General features: G+C 49.7%; 1 long non-coding RNA gene across 1 annotated transcript; it reads left to right on the top strand.

Moving 5' to 3' along the window:
• The first annotated feature begins 75 nt into the window (after positions 1-75).
• Positions 76-3,487, top strand: LOC114099951 (uncharacterized). Its single transcript, XR_011708506.1, has 2 exons — positions 76-456; positions 818-3,487. It is a non-coding gene; the product is annotated as an uncharacterized lncRNA (long non-coding RNA).
• Positions 3,488-8,045: the final 4,558 nt, after the last annotated feature.

The following is an 8,045-nucleotide window of genomic DNA, read 5'->3' as shown; positions in this document are numbered from 1 at the left end:
GAGGGAGGAATCTCTCCGGACCCCGCCCCCAGCTGCGTGCCACGTCCTCCCCTCCCCCGCCTTCCATTGGCTGATTTCAAATATCGCGAGCCCTGGGCCGGGGCGCCGTGGCAACTGCACCTGTTTCTCCCCGCCCTTCGCGGCGCGGACTACGGAAGTGCTGTGGTTGGGAAAGCCCGCGTCCGCAGCTAGGTGGTCCCGGGCCGCGAGCCTTTCAACGCCGATGACACCCCCACGCCCAGCCAGAGGGTTGCAGCCAGGCACCCCAGTTGCCTGACTTCGCGTCCCACTCGCTCTGTCTCCCGCGAGCCGTTCTCCCACTGGCTCAGTATCCCCAGAGGACTTGGCGGACCCCGGGATCCCTGGCGCCTCCGCATCTCGTCCGCTTCCCCAACACCTCCCTCTCTTCCCCACATCTTTCATCTGCCCTGTGGAGGGAGAGATGGGAAAGCGATGGTAGCAGCCGAGGGAGCAGAGAATCCGGGGCGGGGGGTGATCCGGGATGGAGAAGGGGTCCGTTGGGGAAAGTCCGACCGACCAAAAAAGGCCTGGCCTCCCCCTCAAGCCTGCGGGGCTGGATTGGGAGATGCGCGCAGCAGTGGAGGACATAAACGACGTGACCCGCCGGGAGAAGACAAGGCCTCTCCAAAGAGGCTACAACTGGCAGGGCGGAAGGGGGCGAGGAGGAAGTCGAAGCCCTCTGGCCACTTGGGTTTTGAGGAAGCGAAATCGGAAATTCCCTATGTGGGGCAACAATGAAATCTTGTGGGAACTTAGGGGGAATTTAAAAACCCAAATACTTCCGCTTTCACGTTAGGAACACCACCAGTAACCCCGACCTATGCCCCATCATCTTACCGGTTCCTGGCTGTTCCATTGGGTTCATGCCCCCGCCATCATCCCTGGCCACAGCGGAACCCTCTTGGCTGTCCAGGCTGCTAAGAAGCTTCAGTGGGTGATGTCAGAGCTTTGGGGACTGTGATTGTTATGTAACCAATATCAGGACACCTGAGTGTGGGAGGGGGACCTGGGAGCTGTTGGAAGTCTAAAGTAAGCCAGAGAATTGGTGGTGGCACCTGCCTGTAGTTCAGTTGCTGGAGGGCTGAGGTGGAAGAATCTCTTGAGCCCACAAGATGAAGACTGGCCTGGCCGTCAACAGCCACCAAAATAATAACAAAGTTATGGGGCTGGAGGTGTAGCTCAGTGATAGTGTGCCCACTTAGCATGCAGAAGGCTCTGGGTTTGAAGCCCAGACCATTAAAAAAAAAAAAAAAAAAAAGCCAGGGATGATGGTGGAACATCTGTAATCCTAGCAATTTGGAAAGCTGAGGTAGGAGGATGGTAAATTGGAGACTAGCTTGGTCAATTTACCAAGACCCTGTCTCAAAAAGGGGTGGGGGGCTCGGTAGTGCTCACCTATAATCTCAGCAGCTCTGGAGGCTGAGGCAGGAGAATGGTGAGTTCAAGGCCAGCCTAAGTAACTTAGTGAGGCCCTGTCTCTAAATTAAAAAAAAAAAGGGGGGGGGGGAATGTGGCTCAGTGGTTAAGCCCCTGGGTTCAATCCCCAGTACAAAAATAAAAGGGCTCCTAATGTAAACTCTGATAGAACACTTGCCTGCTTATGAGATCCTGGGTTCAACCTCTAGTACCACAAAAATATTAATAGTAATAAAATAAACTTTAAAATGAGCCAGGCTGGGCATGATGGTGCATGCTGTAATCCCAGTAACTAGGAGGCAGAGGCAGGAGGATTGTAAGTTCAAAGCCAGCTTCAGCAACTTAGCAGATCCTATCAAAAAAAAAAAAAAGATGGGGATGTGGCTCTGTAATTAAGCATCCCTAGGTTTGATCCTCAGGACCAAAAAATAAAATAGAAAATAAAATGAGTTGGAGTGGAGGCTCAGTGGTAGTTGTGGAGTTGTGGCTCAGTGGTAAGAGTGCTCACCTAGCACAGGTGAGACACTGGGTTCAATACTCAGCACCACATAAAAATAAATACATAAAAATAAAGGCATTGTGACCACCTACAACTAAATATTTTAAAAATAAATGAGTCAGGCACAGTAGTACACACCTCTAATCCCAGTTACTCTTGAAGCAAGAGGATCATAGTGTGAGGCCAGTCTGGGCGATTTAGACCATGTGTCAAAAAACAAGGGGGAAATGGGGATAGAAGGGTTGGGGATGTAGTTCAGTGGCAACACACCCCTGGGTTCAATCCCCAGTCTAAATAATGCATGCATAACCTGGGAACATGAAAGACTCCTGACTTCTGAGAGATGGGGAAATCTGGAGGACTGGGCTCCTGTATCAGGGAAGAAAGCCGACTGGCAAGCAGAAAGAACAGGCAGGAGGTCAAATCTGAGAACAGGCCGTGTATATATTGGGGGATCTCAATTAGGTGGGATCCAAAGAGGACAAGATGGGAAGTTTGGGCCTCTCTACTTTCTGAGGGAATATTTATTGTTTTCCCCTCTCATTCCTAACCCATCGGAGAGAATGTGTTATTCCAGTCCTGCCTGTTGTCCTGCCCGTTGTCCTGACTTACTGCCTTCATGGGGAATTCTATTAGCATTCTTTCCATCTATCACAGTAAGATAGAGAACCCAGAAGACTTTTTTTTGCAGGATATGAAGGTGTTCTCAAGAGGATGTTGATGCTCCTGGGTTCAGGGGGATGTCATCAGAGACTGTGCCAGCTTGTGACCAGGATCCTCCAGCAGGCCCAGTCCAGACTTCCTGTGTCAGCCTTGGAAACCAAAGGATTTGCCTCCTACACAGCAGTGATGAGGGGTCCACCCCGGAGACGTAATTTCTGGGCTGATCCAGGGGAAGGCCTGAGGCAGAGGACCCTAAATGACATGGTTGTTCAGTGGCATGAATAGCTATGGGGAGCTCAGTCTCTAGCTCACTTACATTGACCTGCCATGGTTCTCCCATCTCCCCAGGGCCCTGTGAACTGGGAAAACCCAGCCCCAGAAAATTGAGAACAAAATGTTCCTGGGTTATTTATAAATGAAACCCAGACCCTGTTGTTCTATGTGTCTACTCAACTTTCTCCAAGGATTTCAAAGGACTGGAAGAAGGGATCTCCCTCCTTCTGTCATGAGGCTCAGTTACCCCAAGTTCCCTGAGTTGGTGCCCAGATCCTGGGCAGCTTCCTTATCTTGTGATGTCTCAAATTGTGAAAATACCCTGATGTTACTTCTTTTGTCTTTTTTGAATAGGGCACTTTTGTTCAGTGGGAAAGTTTTAGGAAATTTGAATGAGCCATTTTACTTTTGGTTTCTCTCTTTGACTTTCTGCTTGTCTGCCTGGGACCAGGGCAGACTGGGGAGGGTTCAAATATTTCCTTTTGGGCTGGGGTTGTGGCTCAGTGGTAGAGCACTTGCCTAGCACGTGTGGCACTGGGTTCATTCCCCAGCACCACATTAAAAAACTAAACAAAGTTATTATGTCCATCTACAATTAAAAATATTTCTTAAAAATTTTCCTTTTATTTCAGAAACCATGCCCACCCACCCACCCCCGCTCAGTAATTTCCTCTTTGGTTCACAAACACACACCTGCAACTATTGGGTCTGTTCAGAGGCTGCCCTACACCAGCAGAAAAAGGTCTCCTACTGCCTTGCCCTCCCTCAAAGCAGTCTGCTCTGTCCCCTAGCAGCTTGGTCTAAGGAAATGTCTACATGTCCCTAAAGACAGCTTTAAAAAAGGGGGGGGGGGGCGGGGTTGGTTTTTTTCTCTCCAAATATGGCAGAAGAATTAGGCTGGGAAAAGCCCAAAACTAAGGTTTCTCCCTCAAATGAGAAGTGGTTCATTATTTCCACTGAGAAAGTTTGCATATAAGTGTAGATTATTTGCTCTTGCAATCATGAAGAGATTTGGCCTGCAGACCAGTTTTGCCAAACCAAGGTAAAACAGGTTAGGTTTGCCAAACCCGCAGTGGTCTGTCCTTTTGCATGGCAGGATCTTTAGCGCTGGCCACAAGGGCATCCTTTGCACACCATGAGGCCCCTTTCTTGCAGCAGCTGTGTGACCTTGGCCTGTGCTCTGGGGAGAGCTGCTGGGCTCCAGAGGCCTCTGCAGACATCTGGCAGTCCGGACATGGCTGGGCTCAGAGATGACAGTAGCAGGATCTCATCTACTTTCAAATCCCAGTGAGAAAAAGCCTGAGGCCCTGTGGTATTCAGTGACTTGCTTGTAGTGTCCCAGGCTGAGCGAGATGCTGGGCTTTTGGAATCTGAACACGTCTCTTTTCACACTCTGACCATTCGAAGCTGCCAGATCCGGCAGGTGGAAAAGCAGCCAGAGCATCAGAACCTCTCTCCCAGGCACAGGCTGAAATGAACTCTGCCCAAGGCTCACCAGCCCCCTCTGGCCCCTTTGCTCCTCTGGAGGCCTGGTGACAGGTGGGCATGCATGTGTGACTACAGGGAGGGTTTTGCAGAGCTGAGACCTAGACACCTCTGTGCATTTTTGGTAAAAACAAAAAGTTCAACTGCTGGGCTAGAGGCCATCTGCTGCTAGGCTTCTAAACATGCATCTCAATCTCTGGGATCTCTGGCCCTACTTTGCAGCTACTGCTGAGGCAGGAGCTGAGCTGAGAGCAGGGCACAGCATTTACCCTAGACTGGCTGGAGAGACCCAGGGCTGTCCTGGCCCCATTTTGGCTCCAGCCTTCACTGTGGCCAACTGGACTATGAGGTCTCCTCAGGAAGTGGTGATTATTTGGTAACAGGAGTATTCTGCTGGGACTCCTTTACCCTACAGTGAAGGGTGTAACCCTGATAGCCCCCAGCCTCAGTGGCCTAAGAGCACAAATGAGGTGGACAGATGTTGCTGCCCTCTTCATGTCCGCTCCAGGCACTTTGGGGGTCTCCCCTGTCCTGCTCTCCTAGCTATATCTCTCTCACCATGGTCTCTCCTTCCTGGAGCCTCCGTGGCTGGGGCTGCTCTGACCCTCATCATGGGCCTCACCCACTGGGAGCTAGCGAGTCCCTAACCATGTGTCACACCCAGCATCAGAGCTTCGCCCATCTTCAATGAGCCCAACTCCCCAGGTTTCTAGTTCAGCCACTCACTGTCACGCCGCAGTAGGGGCCAGACATCATAACCCGGCCTGCCTCCAGGGCCCTGCTCTAAACCAACACCTCTCTTCTTCATCCCTCCAAATCAAAGACTCTGGGCAGGTCTCTTGGGTGGCCCATGAGTGGTCCATGCAGATCCCCTTCTCTGCCAATGGCCAGTCTCCCACTGTCCTGTTCAGCTAGGACTTTCCTCTGACCTGTATCTTCTTCATCCTGTCCTCAAATACAGGTAATGGTGATGAGTCATCTTAAAGGGGACCAGAAGCCAGAGTCCTTCGCCGAGGCCCATGGTGACCCAAGGTCCATGCTTGTTTGCAGAAGGACATGTTGGGGCCTCCCTGCAGGCAGGACTACAGTGAGACCCTTCTCAGAGTTGGAGTCAGGCCTCCATCTCCTGCTTATCCAGTTTGGCCCCCTGCCCCTCGTTACCACAACTGCTCCCAGAAACACCTCTCCTGTCCTTTAATCATGGTCACAGGCAGAACTGCAATATGTCCCTGGGGTATATACCCAGTGGAGCCCCAGAACTGTGAATGTCATGGATTTCCTACTGTGATCTGTTGCTTTAGGCGGAACAGCTGCCTTCACATAGGAAGGTTGTCCTAGGGACCCTCACCTGAGCTCCTTAAAAAGCAGAATTTTCTCTGGCTGGACAATCGCAGAAAAGGAAGTCAGAGATTCAAAGCAAAGGAGAGAGCAAGCTCGTGTTGGCTTGAAGAGGGAGGTCGGCTGGCAAGGGATATGGAGCCTCTAAGAGCTAAGTGAGGTCCCCAACAACCAGCCAGCAAGGAGAGGGGCACCTCAGCCCCACAACTCAAGAAAGCAGGTTCTGCCAAAAATGGGAGTGAGCTGGGAAACAGACTGTGCCCAGGCTTGCAGGCTGAGAACCCAACCTGACTGGCATCTGCATTTCGGTGTCTGAGACTGAGCAGAGAACCATATGCTTGGACTTCTGACCTACAGAAGTGGCAAGTGCTGGGGATGAAATCCAGGGCCTTGCAAACCCTAGGCAAGTGCTCCACCACTGAGCTACACCTCCAGCCCATAATGGGGCTTTTAAATCATGCGGTTTGCAGCAATCTGCTGTGTGACAACAGACAATGACTATAGTGTGCTGGGCGCGGTGGAGCATGACTGTAATCCCAACCATTCAGGAGACGGAAGTGGGAGGATACCAAGTTCAAGACCAGTATGGACAACTTTTATACTGAGACCCTGTCTCAAAATAAAAAGGTCTGGGATGTAGCTCAGTGATAGAGCACTGAGTTCCCTGTGTTCCATCCAAGTACAAAAAAAAAAAAAAAAAAGACTACAGCCCTGTCCTCTTGTCAACCCACAAGTTCACAAGTTACTGGATAGACAACTCCTGGAACCCATTAATTATATATGGGACTGGAGAAGAATATGGAAGAAACCTAAAGTGACCATGGCATAACCAGGAAAAGATTTCAAAAGTGACTATGGTGTGACCTGGCTTGACATGCCTAGGTATGCACGAGCACACGCACATGCAGGCACACAAACATACAGACTGGTTCTCAATGGGGAGTTGAGAAATCCACTGATTTTGCAGCCCTGGGGACATTTGGCAATATCTGAAGACATTCTTGGTAGTCACAAGTTGGTGGATGGCTACTGACATCCAATGGATAGAGACCAGAGATGTTGCTAACCTTGCAATGCACACACAGCCCCCCCATAAGTGATTCACCCCAAAGTCAATAGGGCAGAAGGTGAGCCATATTTAAACACACACACACACACACACACACACACACACTCCCTCTTTGCAGGCACTTCTGAGAAACAGCATAAAGGCCAAATGCAGGACCCTGGAACAGACTGTCAAGGTTCAAGTTGAGCTGAGTGTGATGCTTAGCAAGTTTTTCAAAGTCTCTGATACCAACTATAAGTGGGAGATAACAAGTCACCTTCCTCATGGGTGTGGTGAGTTGGTGTGCAACAAAGGCTGTGCACAGCCAGCCTTCTGAGTGATCACGGATACCTCTGTGGCTCTTCTTGCATTGAAAGGGCTCTGGCAATTTTTATTTATTTTTCTATATTATCCAAATGTTATATAATGGGCATATTTTACACTTTTAATGGGGGCAGTGGTGGAAAATAAAATGAGGAACATTCTACAAAACAACTGACTTGTACTCTCCAAAAATACCAAGGTGGCTGGGGATAGTGGCACACACCTGTAATCCCAGCAACTCAGGAGGCTGAAGTGGGAGGATCACAAGTTCAAAGCCAGCCTCATCAACTTTGAGAGACCCCTGTTTCAAAATTAAAAGCAAAAAGGGCTGGGATGTAGCTCAGTGGTAAACAGCTCCTGGGTTCAATCCCCAGTACCTACCCCCCAAAATAAGAGTCCTGACAACACCATGTGTGGTGCCAGTTGATGGGGACAGTCAGTGACATTTGAAAGTAGACTGCATATTGGAGAACAGCATTGCACCACAGTCTCAGGCCTAAATTTGGTAACTTTTTTGTGGTTGAGTAAGGGATGTCATTTTTCTTCAGAGATACATGTTGAAATATTTAAGAGTGAGGGGTCATTCCTATGTAACTTACTCTCCAATGCTTCAGAAAAAAAATAAAGTATGTGTATGAAAGACAGAAAGAGAAAGCAAATATTCTGGCAAAATGTTAACTATGGATGAATCTGATAGAGTATGAGGAGGTTGATTGCCCTTGTCTTGCAACTTTGCGCAAGTTCCACAATTTTGGAAACGAAAAACAAAAAAGGCCTGTGCACAGGTATCTTTTCCTTCCACATGCCTTGGTCAGTGTTACATCCGCTGGTGCCCCAGCAGTGCCCCTGGAGAAGCACTGAACGCTGGGTGGTGCGTGACAAAGCTCAGGGCAGCACTGCTCCTAATAACCCTGGGCGGGGTGCAAAGTCCATCTCTAATAAAAAGGAAGAATAAATTGTATCATTCATACAACAGAA

The sequence above is a fragment of the Marmota flaviventris genome, chromosome 9 (assembly GCF_047511675.1).
Source record: "Marmota flaviventris isolate mMarFla1 chromosome 9, mMarFla1.hap1, whole genome shotgun sequence".
Taxonomy (NCBI): domain Eukaryota; kingdom Metazoa; phylum Chordata; class Mammalia; order Rodentia; family Sciuridae; genus Marmota; species Marmota flaviventris.
This window is presented reverse-complemented; position numbering and strand designations above follow the sequence as displayed.